Source organism: Rana temporaria, chromosome 2, assembly GCF_905171775.1.
Source record: "Rana temporaria chromosome 2, aRanTem1.1, whole genome shotgun sequence".
Classification (NCBI taxonomy): domain Eukaryota; kingdom Metazoa; phylum Chordata; class Amphibia; order Anura; family Ranidae; genus Rana; species Rana temporaria.
This window is the reverse complement of record NC_053490.1, coordinates 192,582,500-192,602,406: the sequence shown is the minus strand read 5'-3', so window position 1 is coordinate 192,602,406 and position 19,907 is coordinate 192,582,500.

The following is a 19,907-nucleotide window of genomic DNA, read 5'->3' as shown; positions in this document are numbered from 1 at the left end:
CGCTAGATCTACGAGGTCTGGCTGAGGCTGATCCAGGGACAATGTCGTGGGACGGCCACCGGGAGCAGATGGGCCCGCTCCCTCCTGCACATCTGTGGATGACACAAAGCAGTCACATGTTGGGGGACCCACACACTTGTCGCATGTTCCCTTCCACCCCCTCACATGCTACACACCGGATAGGGGATATAAAACACTTACCTGTCCTCGAGGCATCATCACAGGAATCGAAGCCCTCAACTCCCTCCAACTGCTCCCTCTGCAGACACCGGGCGACCATCTCCTCATCCGGGGTCAAGATAATATTGTAGGGTGGTCCACCCCCCGTGCCACACTGGTGCTTCCGAATGGCGGACAGCTTCTCCTGCACACGGAGCTTCAAGTCATTTATCTTCTTGTTAATGTCCTTGGTGCTGAGGGTGGCATTGCCAAGGGCACTAACTTCTGTTGCGATAGTCTCCAGGATTTCCTGCTTCCTGGCGCGACTAGTATCCCGACTCTGGGCACCATGGAGGAATGTATCATATTTCTCCATGGCAGCAATGACTATTGCCCTCTCCTGGGGAGAAAAATTCCTCTTCCTCTTGCTGACTGTAACAGCCATAGCACAGCAAAATAGCCCAGCAAAAAAGAACAGCAAAATTACCTTGCTCAGGGGGGGGGAAGCAGGATGTAATTTTGCGTCGGACGGACGCATGTCTGTGCGTATTTATGCGCTCGGCGTAAGCCGGTAGGCCGGCGTATACCAGGAAGTTGGGACAGCGTAGTTGTGAGCATGCGCACAAGAAATCGATCATACGTCGACATCACTGCGCATGCTCCGTTGATGATACGCCAGGCGTAAGCCACTGCACCACGCTCAGGCCATCATTTGCATAAGTTCACACCCACTTACACTTACGCCGGCTTACGCCTTCAAATGTACGTTACGCCGGCGCAACGTGGAGAGCAAGTGCTTTGTAAATCGTGTAGTTACCTCTCTGACTTATCCTGGCGTAGCGCATATACGTTGCGTTACGCCGGCACAAAGATGAGTCCATCTACCTGACTCTAGCTAATAATCTACAGCTCATATGAGCTATACTACTGCATAAGGTAAATTACATTAGTAGACATATATTTTAATAATTTGGGTCTGGTTTGTTCACACTTCATTAATTGTTGTCATTGCTTTTTTCACATTATACAAAATGTATGTATTGTATCACTGGACCAGAATTCATATATTGTATTTTAATCATATCATAATATTGGACATTTTCTAAATAAATAATCTTTTATAGTATCATTTATCCTACTTCTTTGACCTTGTTACATTGCTGTTAAAAAGCCCCATTGGGGAAACTTGTTCATATTATTCTATCACCTGTGCAGGTTGCCTGTCTGTGCAGCTTCACACTGTGGATGTACAGTGCCTTGCGAAAGTATTCGGCCCCCTTGAACTTTGCGACATTTTGCCACATTTCAGGCTTCAAACATAAAGATATAAAACTGTATTTTTTTTGAAGAATCAACAACAAGTTGGACACAATCATGAAGTAGAACTAAATTTATTGGATATTTCAAACTTTTTTAACAAATAAAAAACTGAAAAATTGGGCGTGCAAAATTATTCAGCCCCCTTAAGTTAATACTTTGTAGCGCCACCTTTTGCTGCGATTACAGCTGTAAGTCGCTTGGGGTATGTCTATCAGTTTTGCACATCGAGAGACTGAAATTTTTGCCCATTCCTCCTTGCAAAACCGCTCGAGCTCAGTGAGGTTGGATGGAGAGCGTTTGTGAACAGCAGTTTTCAGTTCTTTCCACAGATTCTCGATTGGATTCAGTTCTGGACTTTGACTTGGCCATTCTAACACCTGGATATGTTTATTTGTGAACCATTCCATTGTAGATTTTGCTTTATGTTTTGGATCATTGTCTTGTTGGAAGACAAATCTCCGTCCCAGTCTCAGGTCTTTTGCAGACTCCATCAGGTTTTCTTCCAGAGTGGTCCTGTATTTGTCTCCATCCATCTTCCCATCAATTTTAACCATCTTCCCTGTCCCTGCTGAAGAAAAGCAGGCACAAACCATGATGCTGCCACCACCATGTTTGACAGTGGGGATGGTGTGTTCAGGGTGATGAGCTGTGTTGCTTTTACGCCAAACATAACGTTTTGCATTGTTGCCAAAAAGTTCGATTTTGGTTTCATCTGACCAGAGCACCTTCTTCCACATGTTTGGTGTGTCTCCCAGGTGGCTTGTGGCAAACTTTAAACAACACTTTTTATGGATATCTTTAAGAAATGGCTTTCTTCTTGCCACTCTTCCATAAAGGCCAGATTTGTGCAGTATACGACTGATTGTTGTCCTATGGACAGAGTCTCCCACCTCAGCTGTAGATCTCTGCAGTTCATCCAGAGTGATCATGGGCCTCTTGGCTGCATCTCTGATCAGTCTTCTCCTTGTATGAGCTGAAAGTTTAGAGGGACGGCCAGGTCTTCGTAGATTTACAGTGGTCTGATACTCCTTCCATTTCAATATCGCTTGCACAGTGCTCCTTGGGATGTTTAAAGCTTGGGAAATCTTTTTGTATCCAAATCCGGCTTTAAACTTCTCCACAACAGTATCTCAGACCTGCCTAGTGTGTTCCTTGTTCTTCATGATGCTCTCTGCGCTTTAAACGGACCTCTGAGACTATCACAGTGCAGGTGCATTTATACGGAGACTTGATTACACACAGGTGGATTGATCATCATTAGTCATTTAGGTCAACATTGGATTATTCAGAGATCCTCACTGAACTTCTGGAGAGAGTTTGCTGCACTGAAAATAAAGGGGCTGAATAATTTTGCACGCTCAATTTTTCAGTTTTTTATTTGTTAAAAAAGTTTGAAATATCCAATAAATTTCGTTCCACTTCATGATTGTGTCCCACTTGTTGATTCTTCAAAAAAAATACAGTTGTATATCTTTATGTTTGAAACCTGAAATGTGGCAAAAGGTTGCAAAGTTCAAGGGGGCCGAATACTTTCGCAAGGCACTGTATCACTGCCCCCCCCCCCATGTGTTGCCAGCCCTTGTTTAGCAGGTATGAGAGGGTGTGTTTTTAACCCTTTCCTTTGCTTGGGGTCCTTGGCACTCTTTTTTTAACCCTTTCCTTTCAACCCTATTTTGCTTTTTGTGAGTCCTTCTATATCAGATTGAGAATATCCAGATTGTCGGATTGCCATTAGATGATAAAGACCTCATTAGGCCACAGCATTCTGCTTCCAGACGTAGTCGCCATAGGTCACCGTCAAGGTCCTGCCTTCATAGCAGAAGCTCTGAATCCTCCTTTACACACCACACACCCCACCACATGTTAGCTGCTCCAAGGAGGGAGCCTGCTGGGGATGTGGGACTCAGATCCCAGAGTTCAAGTCTCTGTGTGAGCTTTGCTAAGCCCAGGCAGTTGGAAAAGGGGATGGTGAGGCGTGTGGTGCAAGAATCCCTTAAAGAGTGGGCTACAAGCCACACGCAAAGTCCAATAGCTATTATGGTGTGTTCTCCCACTAGGATGATCAGGAAGAACTGGAACTGTCCCAACCAAGCCATCCATTTATGAAGACCTCAGACAGTGGGGCAGAGGAAGATGCGTCACTTTGCCCTTGTAATGCATTTGGACAAGGCAATGATGGGGGCATTTACATGAATAGAAACCTTTATGCCATGTACACACGATCGGTTTGTCTGATGAAAACGATCCGATGTACCATTTTTATCGGACGAACCGATCGTGTTTGCGCCCCATCGTTTTTTTTCCCATCGGTGAAAAAACGTAGAACCTGTTTTAAAATTATCTGATGGTTAAAAAAACAATAGAAAAAAACGATCTTCTGTGGGCAAGTCCATCGGTTAAAAATCCACACATGCTCAGAATCAAGTCGACGCATGCTCTGAAGCATTGAACTTCATTTTTCTCAGCACATCGTAGTGTTTTACGTCACTGCGTTCTGACATGAACAGATTTTTAACTGATGGTGTGTAGACAAGACTGATGAAAGTCAGCTTCATCGGATATCTGATGAAAAAAATCCATCGGTCTGTTTTCATCGAATGAACCGATCATGTGTACTGGCATTAGAGTCTCCTTCAAAGCAAGAGGAATTTATTTAAGCACTTCTAGAGAGAGCGTTCTATTTCCCTATCCCTAACAGAACTAAGGGACATAATTTTGGATGAGTGGAGCAAGGTCGCAAGATATACCTATCTTCTGAGCAAGATGGCCAAGCTTTGTCCATTCAGAGATAAGGATGTGAAGCATCCTAAGGTTGCCTCTCTAGTTGTTGAGGCCTTGATGAGGCAAGCAAGCATGTCACTATTCTTTGGAAGATGCAGTGAATGGCCTGAATGTCGGCCTGGGCTCTTGTGACCATGTTTAAAGCAATGAAAATGTGGATGCAGTGTTCAGAGGGTTTTCAGAAGCTCTGTAGTTCAAGAGCTAGAGCTGGTGTCGGTTTCCATGGTGAGGCTCTAACTGAGTTATGCTCTCATCAGTTATGGCAAAGTGAGTGCTATGGCTAGGGCCTGGGCTTGCTGATCCTGCCTCCAACAGGCTTAGTTTAAAATATCCCTTTTAAGGGAGCTTCATCTTTTGGCACGCTGGATAGCACCGTAACCAGGGCCCCAGTTGGCAAGTCTGGGTCCTGCCTCAGGGCTGGTGCCTGCTAGGCCATAAGATGGCAGAGATCAAAGTTCAGAGAGTGCGAGGGTCACACGTTTTTACAGACCAGGGCAGATTTTAGGAAGAGCTGGTAAAGAAGCCAGATATTGCCTCAGAAGTATGCTAAAAGCTTGTCCTTTGGTATCCATGAAGCTACTGAGTTTGGGTCTCAAACTATTGAAACATCAGTGGTCTTTTCAGGACACGCATGGTCCATCAGAAGTCCTCCTCATCTTGGATTCATTTCCACAGATTTTGCCTACTGTCCCAAGAGAGAGGGCAGCTTCTGGAGAAGGTGGTCATTCCGGAAAGGGGTTTCTCCAGCAGTGGGAGCCAGGAAGCAGAATTCAGGTCATCTACATAACCTTAGTCATAAGGGTGAGTCCCCTGGTGGCTGCAATGGAGAAACTGGCAAATTTGCCATTCTATTGCCCCATTTTCTAGTTCACAATCACATCCAATACCGGCAATACGGGATGGGGGGCTTGAGGCCTGTCTGGGATAGCTCAAGACAGGCGGGTCTGTCAATTTGGACATTCTGAAACAACGGGCAGCCTTCTGCACCCTACAGGCCTTTCATCATGTAACGAACAAACCATCGGTGCTCTTAGGCTAGTCAACACTACAGTGGTCTCATACTGTAAAAGATAAGAGGGGACTCACAGCCTGTTTTCTATTACAGGAAGTGGAGCCAATTATGTTTTGGGCTCAGAAGAATTGAGCCTACATCCCAGCAGCTTATGTCCCCGGAGTCCAAAATATTCTAACAGACTTTCTTTCCAAAGTCCAATTGGACAACGACAAAGGGTCTCTACATGTGGAGGTTTTCAGGCGCAGAAACCCTGACAGATCATTGGAAATGCAGTGGGACCGGTGCACCCTAGGGTTTCTAAGAAGACTCTGAACCGAGTTTGTGGAGATAATGGCAGTTATGCCTTATTGGCCAATTAGACCATGGTTCCCCTTGCTAGCACAGTTCAGCTAACGGAACTCGGTGCCCCTTCTCCTCAGGCCAGACCTTCTATCACTGGGTGCAATTCTACATCCATGTCCAGCATGGTTGTGTCTGATGGTCTGGTTCTTGAGATTGGAGGTCCTCAGCTGCTCCTCCAGCGTCATCTCCACTTTCTTGAATGCTAGAAGAAAGAACACAAAGTTTACCAGAGAATCTGGTGGTCAAACTTTGTGCAATACATGTCTGCTGCTGACAGATCATTATCTAGAAGTTCTAAATATTCTGGGCTTCCTCCAGTCAGATTTAGATCTGGCTCTATTGGTCAGCTCCCTCAGGGTACAAGTGTCAGCTTTACAGGTATATTCTAGTCTAGGCATTTTTTCCTGTGCAACAATTCTTAAAGGGAGCAGCTAGGCTCAGTTGGAGTCTCCCTCTTGTTCTCAACTCCCTCTCAAGAATTATTCTAGGTCTCTCTGCCAAGTTTGCTTTCTCCTGGGTATCATATCAGAATAAAATTCCTCAGAGATTGATTCACTGGTCATGGAGAACGTTTCTTAACGTTGTTTCCAGTTCAAGCAGTGCTGTTACCTATGCTTTACTCAATTCCCAAGGGTACATCAGTCTTTCATGGGAACCAAGAAATTGTTCTGCTAACCTTTAGAGTACTAATTTGTGTCCTTTATACGTGGGAAAGGTCGCACTGTGGCTTAGTTGGTTAAAGCGCATGTCTAGTAAATAGGGAATCCTTAGATTGACTCTCAGCAGTGCCTTCCTTTGGTTCTACGAATCTCTCAGATATTGTGAAGTTATATCTACAAGCTACAGCTTCCTTCAGGCTTCACAACACCTGTTCACTCTTTTTGCCACAAAGGACAAAGGGAAACGTGCCTCATATAGGATGATTGTGGCATGGATTGGCTAGGCCATCTGACAGGCGCACAGAGCCGGGGGGCTGGCTCCTTTGGAGGTAGTGACCTCTCACTCGACCAGGAGTGGGTCTACATCTTGGGCAGCTTTGCAGCATGTGGTTCCCAGTGTAATCTTTAGGGCGGCCTTGTGGTCCTCAATCAATGCATTTATGGCTCATTATTGTGTAGAGCCTGCTTCTTTATTCTCAGTTTATTTTGGCTTTCGGGTCTTGTCTGTTTACGGTACAAATTAAAGCCTTTGGTTCAGCATTGCCCATCCATAGGGTGTATGGCTAAATAGTTCCCACACGTATGCTACCATGTAGTCTTTTAGGAAAATGGAAAATTTCCTATCAAATACTTACTGTAATTTTCCTTTCCTGATGGATTCCATGGCACCAGGAGCTCCCTCCCAGTGCCTGAGGCTAATTATGGAACGTGGCTTCTGGTCAGGGCAAAGATTTATGGGAGTGGGGTCCTATAGGCAAGGAGTGGAGGCGGGGTTAACCATACATATGCAAAGTTACATCTCATACAAAGTCCCACTTTTTGTCCTGTGTTCAACCATACATATGCTGCCATGAATTCCATCTGGAAAGGACAATTATGGTAAGAATTTGATAGGAAATTTTCTGTTCTGTTTCAATCATGTTACTTTTTTTACATTTTTACATGAATATATTTTTTTCTTCGAACTACAGTAGAGCACATTTAAATAAAATGAATATAAATGATTAGTTATAATGCATTCTACTAAAATGTGGTTGATTTGGTCATCAAGAATATTACACCATGATTAGAAAAGAATTAATGTTATTTTGAGATCAAAGATTGTCATTTGCTTTTGAATAATTTTGAATACAATACATATAATCAATTTCAAATCAACAGGCATTACATTTTATTTTTTTTTGCAAAACATTTTTTTATTGGATTTTAAAGAGCACATAATACAGAACTGTATCATAAGACTAAGGCCAATGGTACAGGGGTCCCATATCTCGAGTGGTCCCAAGTTTCCCAAACTTTATCAAATTGTGGAATGGAATCGTGGACAGATACTGTTAAATACTCCATCCTGAAACTTTTGATAATTATACATTGCTGTGGCTCGTCTGGCTCCACTTCTCTTCCTCTGACACCCTGGGGAACATTTTGTCCACCCAATCATGATCACTCCTGATCGCCTCCGTCTGTGTCACCTCCTTAAGACAAGCTAGGTTCCCCTCCCCCCACCCACTTTACATTGTTTCTTCCAATTGCTATCTCAGAAACTCTCACACTACCCCATGATTCCCATCTGGCTTTCTTCTCTCTCTTCTTCTCTTTCCCTCTATTCTCTCTTTCTCTCCTCCTTCCCCCTTCCTCCCCGCCCTCTCACACCCCTGATTCTTGCCCCCCCCCCATTTTTAGTTTAATTTTTCTTGTTATTTTTAATTTTTGGCCTTTGTTCTTTTTGTCCTATGTGTCATTTTTTCTTTTGATCTTATTGTTTCCTTCCTGGAGACTCTGGTTGCAATGTTATCAACTATTAAGAGGCCATTTTGGCCGCTCACAATTTTTGTTTTGGGTTCTTGTCATAATTGTTCCTGTTATGTTATACGTTGGTGGGAGTCCTGCTGTGGACGATAGCCATTGGGCTGACTCTTTACCACTACGTATCTATGACTGTTCCCTGATTGTGACACCTCATGCTGTTCATGTATAATATGTTAAAATTCCAATAAACATATTTTCAACTCTAAATACTCCATCCCCTGAATCTCAGCAACCAGATGAAGGAATCTGGGCCATGGAGGGGGAGCTCTAGATAACCAACACAATGGTATGAGCCTTTTAGCGGCTAAAAGGATATAGGCAGCTAAGCGGTTAACATTTTTGGATAGGCCAGGGAATTGAAGTCCCAAAAGAAAATTAAAAGGATCAAGCGGAAGGGACACATCCATCACCTCCTGTAACAGTAGCCTCACCTCCTGCCAAAAGGGTTGGACCAAGGAACATTTCCAAAAGATATGAAACAAAGAACCAGTATAATTTCCACAACGCCAGCAGTGCGGTGGAACCGAGGAAATATATGTATGAATGACATCAGGGGTTTTATACCAGAACATGAGGATTTTAATGGATGTTTCCCGTTGGGTCACACATTTAGAGGACTTAAAAATAGACCAAATCTTATCCCAGATTTGAACCGTAATAGGCTTACCCAATAAGTGCGACCATTTTCTCGTGTAAAGGTGTGTGGTTTCAGAAATAGGAATCGACTCATGGAGGATACGGTGGATAGAGGATATTAAGTGTAATTGGTGAGGGCCCTGAGCACACAAAAACTCGAAAGCTGTCAGTCGGTCGAGAGTCAGGGTGGGAGATTTGGAATGAAAAAAATGTCTAACCTGTAGGTAAAAATAAAAAAGGTGGGTGGGTATATCAAATTTTCCGCACAAGGTATTAAAATTATAAAACCTCTGTGTAACGGGATTAACTAAATTTCGTAGTTGAAACAGAGGTGCATTGAGCCATGAGGAAATCCTACCCAAAGACATACTATCTGGTATGATTGGGTTAAACAGAACATTCACAAGTGGAGGACAAGGCGAAGCAAGGGGATAGCTTTTGAGACAATTACGCCAAATGTTTAAAGTAAAGGCCATTGGGGCAGTACATTGACACTTGAAAATAGAATCCAGGGAAGGAAGGGTACCCCAAACTAAAGAGCAAGGATGAACCGGGTACAACACCCCCTTCTCAATGGCAGCCCATTGATTCAGAGCATGTAGAGAGGACCAGGAAACAACAGCCCTCAGGTGTGAGGCATAATAATATTTAACAATATCCAGAGCACCCAAACCACCCCTGGACCTAGGGGCAAAAACCACTGAGCCTGCTATACGGTGAGCCCCACCACCCCATATGAACTTTAAAAAACTACTACGTAGTGCTTTCAGCTGGGGAGGGGGTAGGGCAATCGGCAACGTTTCAAAGTGATATAGCAATCTGGGTAAAATGGACATCTTTAGGACGTTAATCCTACCAAGAAGGGAAAGAGGATATTTTGTCCATGTCAGCAGGGATTTATTAATGTCCAAACCAAAACCAAAGGGGGAAAATGTACTGAATAGAGAGAAATGAAGCAATGAAGGGAGAGAAATTAGTGGATTGGTAATAGTGAGCACAATGTCGTCCGAAAAAAGCGACAATTTATATTCCCCTTGCCGCATCACCACCCCACGAATGTCCAGATGGGAGCGAATAGACTCGGCAAGGGGTTCCAAACATAAAATGAAAAGCAATGGGGATAAGGGACACCCCTGTCGAGTCCTGTTGGTCATGGGAAAGCGAGGCAACAAGAAGGACGACATCTGCACCTGGGCCGGGACTGTCGAATAAAGTGCCTCCAAAGCTTTTAGAAAAGGGCCATTAAAACCATATAATTTTAGAGTGGCAAACATATAAGGCCAACTCAGCCTATCAAAGGCCTTTTGAGCATCTAAACTTAAAACCAGTGCTGGGCGGGCAGATCTGTCCAGGAGGTCTATCAGGTCTATTGTACGACGAGTGTTGTCCCCCGCATGCCTGCCAGGGACAAAACCCACCTGGTCTCTATGGATTCATTTGGGGATTAGCCTGGACAGCCTGGATGTGAGAATCTTGGTAAATATTTTATAATCTGAATTTAAAAGAGAAATTAGTCTGTAATTGTCTGGGATGGAGGGGTCTTTACCAGGTTTCGGAATAACAGGAATGTGAGAGTGAGAGAAGTGAGGATGCGGGGGAGTAGCCTTGAACAGAGAGCTGTACAGGGTCAGCATATGGGGAGATAGAATGTCAATGAAAATGTTATAGTAGAAGTATGATAGGCCATGAGGGCCAGGCGATTTATGTGGGGGAAGGTTTTTAATTATAGCCAAAAGTTCCTCAGCCGATACCGCCACATTCAATCTGGCTAAATCCGCTAAAGATAATGGGGCAGATCCACAGAGATCTGCACCGGTGCAGCGTATGGGAGATACGCTACGCCGCTGTAACTTACTTGTTTAAACTTCAAATCCACAAAGAATTTGCGCCGTAAGTTACGGCGGCGTAGTCTATCTCTCGCAGCGTAAGGACGCCTAATTCAAATCGGCAAGTAGGGGGCATGTTTCAATTAAATGAAGCGCGTCCCCAGACCGAATGAACTGCGCATGCGCCGTCCCTAAATTTCCCATAGATGTGAATTTACATCCATCCTGATTCACGGACGACTTACGCAAAAAAAAATATCAAAATAAACGCAGGAACGACGGCCATACTTAAAATGGGAAGTCTAACTATACGCCGCAAAACAGCAGCTTTAACTATACGCCGGAAAAAGCCGACTAGAGACGTAAGAGAATGCGACGGCCACGCGTACGTTCGTGGAAAATAGCTAATTTGCATACTCGACGTGGAAAACGATGAGAACTTCACCCAGCGGACGCCGAAGTATTGCATCTAAGATCCGAAGGCGTACGAAGCCATACGCCTGTCGGATCTAACCCAGATGCCGTAGTATCTTGGTTTGAGGATTCAAACCAAAGATACGACGCAGGAAATGTGAGTACTCTCTTTGTGGATCTGCCCCAATCTCAGGAGCTTTATGTTAGAGAAAAAGGACTCAAACTTATCTAAGGTGAAAGAGAAATGGTTTTCCGGAGTCAGGCAATTGTACAATTTACGCTAGAACTTACCAACATTTTTTGACATCTCTCGAGGGCAGTGCGTTCTGGATCCATATGATTGCACAAGGAAATCGGGGAAGGAGTGGAAAGGGCGTGGATGCAGTTTGTTAACCAACATTCTGTGGGGTTTGTTCGAGAATTCGTAACATTTTTGTTTCGTCCAGAGTAAGGACCTGGCCACCCTATCGAGCTTCAACAATTTGATCTGTTCTCTAAGGGAGGTGACTCTACAGAGTTTTGCCACCGTGGGGGAGCACAACAGCTTCCGCTTTGCGTCAACCAGAGCGGATGTCAGAGACTGAAGAAGTTTATTCTTGTCTTTCTTTAATCGAGAGCTTTCAGCTAAGCAAATGCCATGAAACACGGCCTTGTGCGCCTCCCACAGCGTAGAAAAATCAGAGACTGACCCCAAGTTAAGTTGGAAAAAATCTTCCAAGCCCTTGGCTAGAGTGGAACGTGAAACCTCGGATTGTAAGGCCCCGTACACACGATAGAATCTATCCGCAGATAAATCCCAGCAAATGGGTTTCTGCGGATAGATCCTATGGTGTGTACACGCCAGCGGATCTCTTTCCGCGGAGAAATCTCCTCTGGGATGGATTCCAGCAGATCGAATATTTGTTGTGCTGCACAACATATCCATCTGCTGGAATCCATTCCAACGGATGGATCCGCTCGTCTGTACAGACTTACCGGATCCATCCGTCCAAAGGGATTCCCCGCACGCGTCGTAATGATTTGACGCATGCGTGGAATTCCTTATATGACAGCGTCGCGCCCGTCGCCGCGTCATAATTGCGGCGACGGCGCGACACGTCATCGGCAGAGGATTTCCGCGCGGATTTCAATGGGATGTGTGTACACTCCATCCCATCGAAATCAGCGGATTTCTTTGAGAGGATTTATCCGTGGAAACGGTCCACTGGACCGTATCTGCGGATAAATCCTCTCGTGTGTATGGGGCCTAAGAGATGGTCATTAAGACGCCAGTGACAGGATTTGGCATGGGCCTGAGAAAGCATGATATCTAACACGATGGGAGCATGGTCAGACCATGTAATGGGAGATATATCGGACTCGACCACATAGGGAATAATCGGGGCCGAAATAAAAAATGGTCAAGACAAGAGTACATTTTATGATCTGGAGAGTAAAAAGTGAATTGTTTGGAAGATGGATGCTTAATCCTCCATGAGTAGAAAAGTTGGTGGGACCTAATACATTTACGGAAAGCATTAGCTTGGGATGTAATCTTTTTAGATGGAGGAACATTAAGAAGAGTTTGTCTGTCTCTGGTGGGAGACATAATCAAATTGAAGTCCCCACCGACAATCATAGAAGGTTGTGCATGATATTGGGGGGAACCAAAAGGTTTGTTGAGGAAGTCTATCTGACCAGCATTAGGGGCATAAAGATTGACCAAGGTAAATTAAGTGGTCAGAAACTCACAATATAAAATGAGGAATCTTCCGTGGGGATCAGTATGTGAGCTTTTAACCTTAATAGAACAAGACTTTTTAATCAGGATGGTTACTCCCGCCCTGCCCGTGGAATCAGAGGCAAGGAAGGATGTGGGGAAAAACCTTGAAGCAAATTTAAATAAACCTCCAGCCCGGAAGTGGGTCTCCTGGATCAGTATGACATCTGCGCCTGAGGCCCTGAAGTCCTTCAGGGCCATCCAGCGTTTGTTGACAGAACCTAGACCCTTCACATTATATGACAGAATCCTTAAGGCCATGTAAGCGGGCTAGTTAAATAGGCTCGTGTACGAATAATGGAAATGGAAGATAGCAGAACATAGGTGACATAAAAATAATAGGAAATATAAAGTTGTGTATAAACATCTCTTGAAACAACATGACCTTGGTATCTGAGAATTAATAGATATATCCTGCAAAGGAACATCATTGAGTTAAGAAAATAAAAACATAGCAAATATGACCTATAGAGTTGATCTACAGATATGGACACAATGGACAAAAACAACAACAACAACAAAAAAAAAACACATAAGAAAAAAACAAAAAAGACCTAAGTCTTTGAAAGCCTGAGTTGTAATTACCACTCAGGAGGCCCTGGACTAAGCCTAGGGCATGGAAGGGGCGTCTACGGACTTCCATCAGGAGACTCTGGGTAAGGAGATGGGGAGGACCATCTGTTCATCTTATGAACTTGATAGCGTCAAAAATGGGCTTGACAGTCAGAGATCCAAAAATAGTGAAATAAATTCAGCAAGTAAACATGGATGACCGACAACATAGACATGACAACCTGAAAAAAGAAACCATTAATAAAAAAAACACATCCCATGGGTTGGGAAAAGGGTCCACCCTGAACCAGAAACAAGGAGGATACAAAACTTTGAAAAAAGACCAGTAAACTCAGTTTCTTACAAAACAAAGAAACAAAATGCAAGAAGCACTGAAGTGTGCAACCAGGAGGAAAACATGGAAAGTTCAAGGAGGCTGTTTGGAGAAATGTGGACATTGAGGTGTAGAGAAATGCTTCTTAGATTTGCCCCTCACGGGGGTCCAGATGCAGCTAGGAGTGTTGGGGGGAGGACAAACCTGGGCAACAGGATGATTCAAATCTTCTTCCGGAAGAGGAGGCAAGCTGAGGCCTTTCAGGAATTCTTCACCCTCCTGCAATTCATGCATGGTATGTTGAACTCCATCTTTAGATACAACAAGGCGGAAGGGGACACCCCAATAGTATGGGATCTTGTGATGCTGTAGATGGGAGGTAATTGGACGCAGAGATCTACGTTTAGCAAGTGTGATGGGAGATAGGTCGCTGAAAATCTGCAGCTTCGCCCCCCTGTATGTAATTTGGGATTTATTGCGCGTGGCCAGGGTTAGTGCCTCTTTGCTTTCAAAAAAGTAAAACCTCACTATGACATCTCTAGGTCTAACTCCGGCCAGGGGTTTAGGGCCCAGAGACCGGTGTGCCCTATCCAAGCGCCAGTCTATATCCACTACAGTGGGGGCCATGGTGTTGAAAAGACCCAAGAGATAGGTACATAGATCAGAGTCACCTACTGTTTCGGGGATACCCCTGAAGTTGTAGTTGGGAGACTTAAAGACGTAAGTTATGATTTTCCTCCTCTATAGCCTGTATATAGTTAATCATCTCATCAAATTTGTTTTCAAGAGTGTCTGTACGTTCTCCAATTTGGTTAATTTCTCCTCTCAGCTCCTCAGCTAACTTGCTCACCTCAACCGAGACATTACTTGTGACCTATCGAAGCAAGAGTTGCAGAATATTAAATATATTTTTTTTTAAAGAGCTTGGATTGGTTCACACTAGGGATTTGGTTCGGTTCGGTTCGCAGCAAAACATGCGAACAAGAGAAAAATTTGTTCAAACACGCGAACACCGTTAAAGTCTATGGGATACGAATGTGAAAAATAAAAAGTGCTAATTTTAAAGGTTAATATGCAAGTTATTGTCACAAAAAGTGTTTGGGGTCCTGGGTTCATTTTTTTTTGTATTGACACTTTACTTGAATTTACATATTTGAATATATACCTTTCTTTATATACGTTAGCTGAGTGATGAATATTATGTGCTTTGAGTTAAAAGTTGATCTCAGCATGTTGGGCAGTTTTTTTTTTTTTCAATTCTTTATTTTAAAGTTTTTTTTTCACAAAGATAGTCATAATACATTTTTACGAATAAACCGTCTTATGCATACATTCTGCTTATTTTACTCTTAGGCCCCATACACACGATAGAATTTATCAGCGAATACGGTCCAGCGGACCGTTTCCGCGGATAAATCCTCTCGTGGATTTCGGCGGATTTTCATGCGATGGTGTGTACACACCATCGCATTGAAATCCGCGCCAAAATCCTCTGGCGATGACGTGTCGCGCCGTCGCCGCGATTATGACACGGCGACGTGCGCGACGCTGTCATATAAGGAATTCCACGCATGCGTCAAATCATTACGACGCATGCGGGGGATCCCTTCGGACGGATGGATTCGGTGAGTCTGTACAGACCAGCGGATCCATCCGTTGGGATGGACTCCAGCAGATGGATATGTTGTGCATGTCAGCAAATATCCGATCTGCTGGAATCCATCCCAGGGGAGATATATCCGCGGAAACAGATCCGCTGGCGTGTACACACCATAGGATCTATCCGCTGAAACCCATTTGCTGGGATTTATCTGCGGATGGATTCTATGGTGTGTACGGGGCCTTAGACACATTTAATTTCTCCTATCCCCTGTTTCTACTTTATCTTTATACTTATATTATATTATTTTATTTCTATCCTTAATTATATCTTTGTGATTTGGCTATCCTTCTAACCCTTCCCCGGTCTTCCCTCCCCCCAAGAAAGAAATAAACCGAAAATATAGGTTTAATCTTAAGAATAGTTTAATAAAACAAAAAAGTAGGAAGGCGGCTGGATTATCTCCAAGTGACACATCTATAATTTCTTCAATTGTTTCTGAGACCATTTGCCCAAAATTCCCTATTTTTGAACATTCCCAAAAAAATGTGTATCATAGTGCCAACAGTCTCTTGACACCGCCAACAGAGATTTGAAGTCTATGGATATCTACGCTTCAGTACTTCTGGAGTTCTGTACCACCTGCTCAGAATCGTATAGCTTTCTTCTTGGTACCTAGTTGCTATTGACACCTTTGTGTAAACCTAAATATCGTATTTTTTTGTGCTTCTGAGAAAGTGACCCCCATCTCTCTTTTCCATGTCTGTATGAAACCAAGGTTCTGTGGGGCCTTCAACTCGATCACCATAGTATATAATGCCGATATTGCATGTTTCACTGACTCCCCTTTTGATCAAAGGTTTTCAAACTTGGACGGTGTAGTTATTTCTCTTGTTCACATAGAAATTGATCTAGGAAATGCATTTAACTGCATTCTCTAGACTTTCTCCAAACTCACGGTCCAACTCTTCTCTAGACATTACTTGATTGTCTACCGTGAAATGTATAAGTCTATTTTTGCCTTGTCGATTTAGAGTCATAAAACTTTTATCCTTTAGGCCCATTTCAAACTCTGGATTGCCCAGGATAGAAGTCATCGGGTTCAGCAGGTTCGATATCTCAACTTTTTAAAGTATCCTTTTAACTACCCTAAGTGTTGCTCCTACTGTGGGATGTTGCTTTGCTGCTTGCGGTTTAGTCATATTTTTTAGCCAAATTAACCCCTCCATGGGTACCTCCACTATTGCTTGTTCCATGTGTACCCATGGTTTTTCTTTTTAGAGTGCACAACAATCCAACACTCTTTCTAGATGTATTGCCTCATAATACCCCCCTGGGTCCGGAAGCCCTACCCTGCCTTTTTCTTTTGGTAAGGTCAGAATATCTCTGCGAATTCTAGCGGGTTTTTCTGCCCAGACAAACCTTGCCAACCTTGCTCTCAACTCTCTCAGATATCCCGCTGGGATCTTAATAGGTAAGGTCTGTAAAAGACCTAGCAATCTTGGCATTACATTCATTTTGATTATGTTGATTCTACCAAACCATGTAAACACCTCCTTATCCCATTTCTGTAGGTTTTAATTTAATCTGTAGTACCAGGGGCACAAAGTTCAATTCAAATATCCTATTTAATCTATTGGGTATTTTTGTCCCGAGGTAACCTATATGAGAGTGTGTTTATCTAAAAGCAAAAAAAATTGATAGCTGCTGTTGTAATACTGTACTCGTCTCAATGCCCATTGCTTCCAATTTGTTATAGTTTACCCTAAAGTTGGACAATCTCCCATACTTATCCATTTCCGTCATTAATGACGGCAGAGACAGAGCTGGGAGGGTTATAAAAAACAACAAGTCATCCGCAAATGCAGCCACTTTATGTTCCCTTCCCTTTACTCTGATGCCTCTAATATCTGAATTGGCCCTTATTGTTCTGAGAAATGGCTCCAGTGTCAAAATAAAGATAATCGGAGATAGTGGGCATCCCTGACGTGTTCAATTCTTAATAAAAAAGGGCTCTAAAAGTACTTTGTTTATCTTAATTCTAGCTTTTGGAGAGGAATATAGACTCATAATCCAATTCTGCATCCCCCTTTTCAGCCCTATATGTTTTATGGTCGCTCTCAGGAAAGACCAGCCAACTCTATCGAATGCCCTTTCTGCGTCTGTGGATACTAATACTAATGGTTTTTGATGATATTGAGCGTAGTGTATGGCACTTAAAAACTCTTTGCGTATTCTCCCTCCCTTCCCTTTCCACCGTAAATCCTACCTGATCAGAATGTATTAGGGTAGGTATATATGGTAATAATCTGGTTGAAAGTATTTTCGCAAAAATCTTTAGGTTCACATTTAACAGTGAGATTGGGGCGGACGTCTCAGAGAGGAGCTCCGAATCCCACCAGCCTCATCCGCAGCCATCGGGGTTTGTAACTACCCGTTTGGGCCCAAACGACTCAGGCATCTTTAGCCCAGACCCCCGCAGAGTCCGGCGCTGTCATTCTGGACAAGATTGGCCGCCCAGAGCCGGAGATACCACGCCGCCGCTCCCGAGGTCGCCGCCATATTGTCTATCTGAGGCCTACCAACGGCGCCAGATCCAGCCTTCCCTGGAGGTAAGGGACCACTTCTGACCACCTCCCTCCTCCTCTCCACCTACCTAGTGCTGTCCGGAGGCCGCGCCAGGCCCCGGAGTCGTCCGCAATAGCCGCGGTTCGGTGCGGCCTAGTTAGGCCTGTGGATCCCCGGACTTTCCTACCGCTACACCCCGCGATAGCGGAGACGCGCATCGGCCGAATTGTCCTCGATAGCACGGATCCCTCTGGCATCCACTTTACCACCCATCCCGGACCCTGCTAAGGCCGATATCTGGCCCTAACTGCCGGACTGCTTAAGAACTGTAAAGCACACATACGGCGGCCATCTTGGTACACCCGAGGCCTATAGTCCTCTTGACAACTGCTTCAGACCCTGCTCTTCCACCAGAGCCCCCAGGCCTAAACGAAGCTACACCTCAGTGGGGGACAAGGGTGGCACCTCCCCATGAATGGAGGGGGGGAAATGGTCTGATCCCTACACTGTCATTGAAGTAATTTATATGGGGCGAGACTTGCCTTGCTCCAAGATGGCTGAATAGAAACGGTGCTCCAGGCCCCACAGGGTAAAACCGGCACACAGCAGCACACACAGTGGTGATTGAGACAATCTACCTTTATAACCACACTGCACTGACTCCTGCAACCATGACCAAGAAACAAAAGGGACCTCAGAGGCCGCAGAAACTTACAGAATACTTCGCCCTAGAACAGAGGCAGGATAGCACGGGCACGCCTGAGCCCTCTGCAGCCAGCACTCCTCATCTAACGCAGAGAAAGGATAAACCCCCTAAACGATCATCCCCTGCTGGTAACAGACACTCTCCTGCCTCCTCCTCTATGTCTGGGAGCCCTGAGAAAGCCAGATTTAAATTGGATAGCACAGGTTCTTCCCAAGGGGCGAATGCGAGCCTTGAATCAGGAGACGATACCAGGGAACTCCCGGATTCCATCGACCGTTTCCCCATGAGTAATCAACCAGTGTTGGATACAACACTCAAAGATATGCTGGTATCTCTGAGGAGTTCCCTCCACAGTGACATGATGGCATGCGTTCATAAATTTGGGAGTGAGTTGCAGGCCGTGGCATCACGGGTAGACCATGTCGAAAACAGGATGGGGGAATTTGCTACCACAATCAACAACCTTGTGGACGCTCACGACGCAAGAGACGAAGAGATGGAGGCGGTCAAAGCCAAACTTGCAGACATGGAGGACCGTTCCAGGAGGAACAACCTCAAAATACGCGGGGTTCCTGAATCTGTCCCACAATCAGAATTGCGTGAATATGTCGCCAAGATATTTACCTCAATCTTGCCTGATCTCACTGAAATGGACATAACATTGGACAGAATCCACAGACTACCAAAGCCCTCTTACCTCCCAGATAAAGTACCGAGGGATGTTATCCTACGCATGCATTTTTTTCACGTAAAAGAGCGCTTGATGTCCAAGGTGCGCAATAGGGATCATATCCCCCAGCAATACATTGATCTCCAGTTCTTCTCCGACCTGTCTCAATTTACGCTGCAGAAGCGGCGAAGTCTCAACACCATCTCCAAAGCACTGCGTAACCACAAAATAGTCTATAAATGGGGGTTCCCAACCAAACTCATTATCACCAATGGTGGAAAGGAGCATACAGTGGATTCCCTGGCCAAAGGCTTGGAATTGCTCAAGACATGGAATATCATTCCGGAGGACCCCCCCCGTGGGTCTAACAACCGCAGTCCAAATCGTATTGGGGATGACTGGAGTGTGGTCAACTCCAGGAATGCCCGTTCACACCGATGACGAGGTTGTGGGCTGCTGAAACTCTTCCATTACTTTTGTACACCCTGTTCTGGAGGCACCTTACTGAACTTGATCCTCATCCTTTTGGTCAATTGGAGCCATGAGCTGCACTCAGGTCACCATGACCTATGTTCGTTTTCTACAGTTCCCTTTTTTCTACCTATACGTTTTTTTTTTGTTGTTGCTGTTTGTTTTTCACTTTCTTCGTTGCAGTCTGACACCCTGCCTTGAAACTGGTCTTATGAACATGCTCCTATCCACTGAAGGTTTATTGAACGGGCTCACACATAACTGTCTGACCGTGGATGAGATTCTC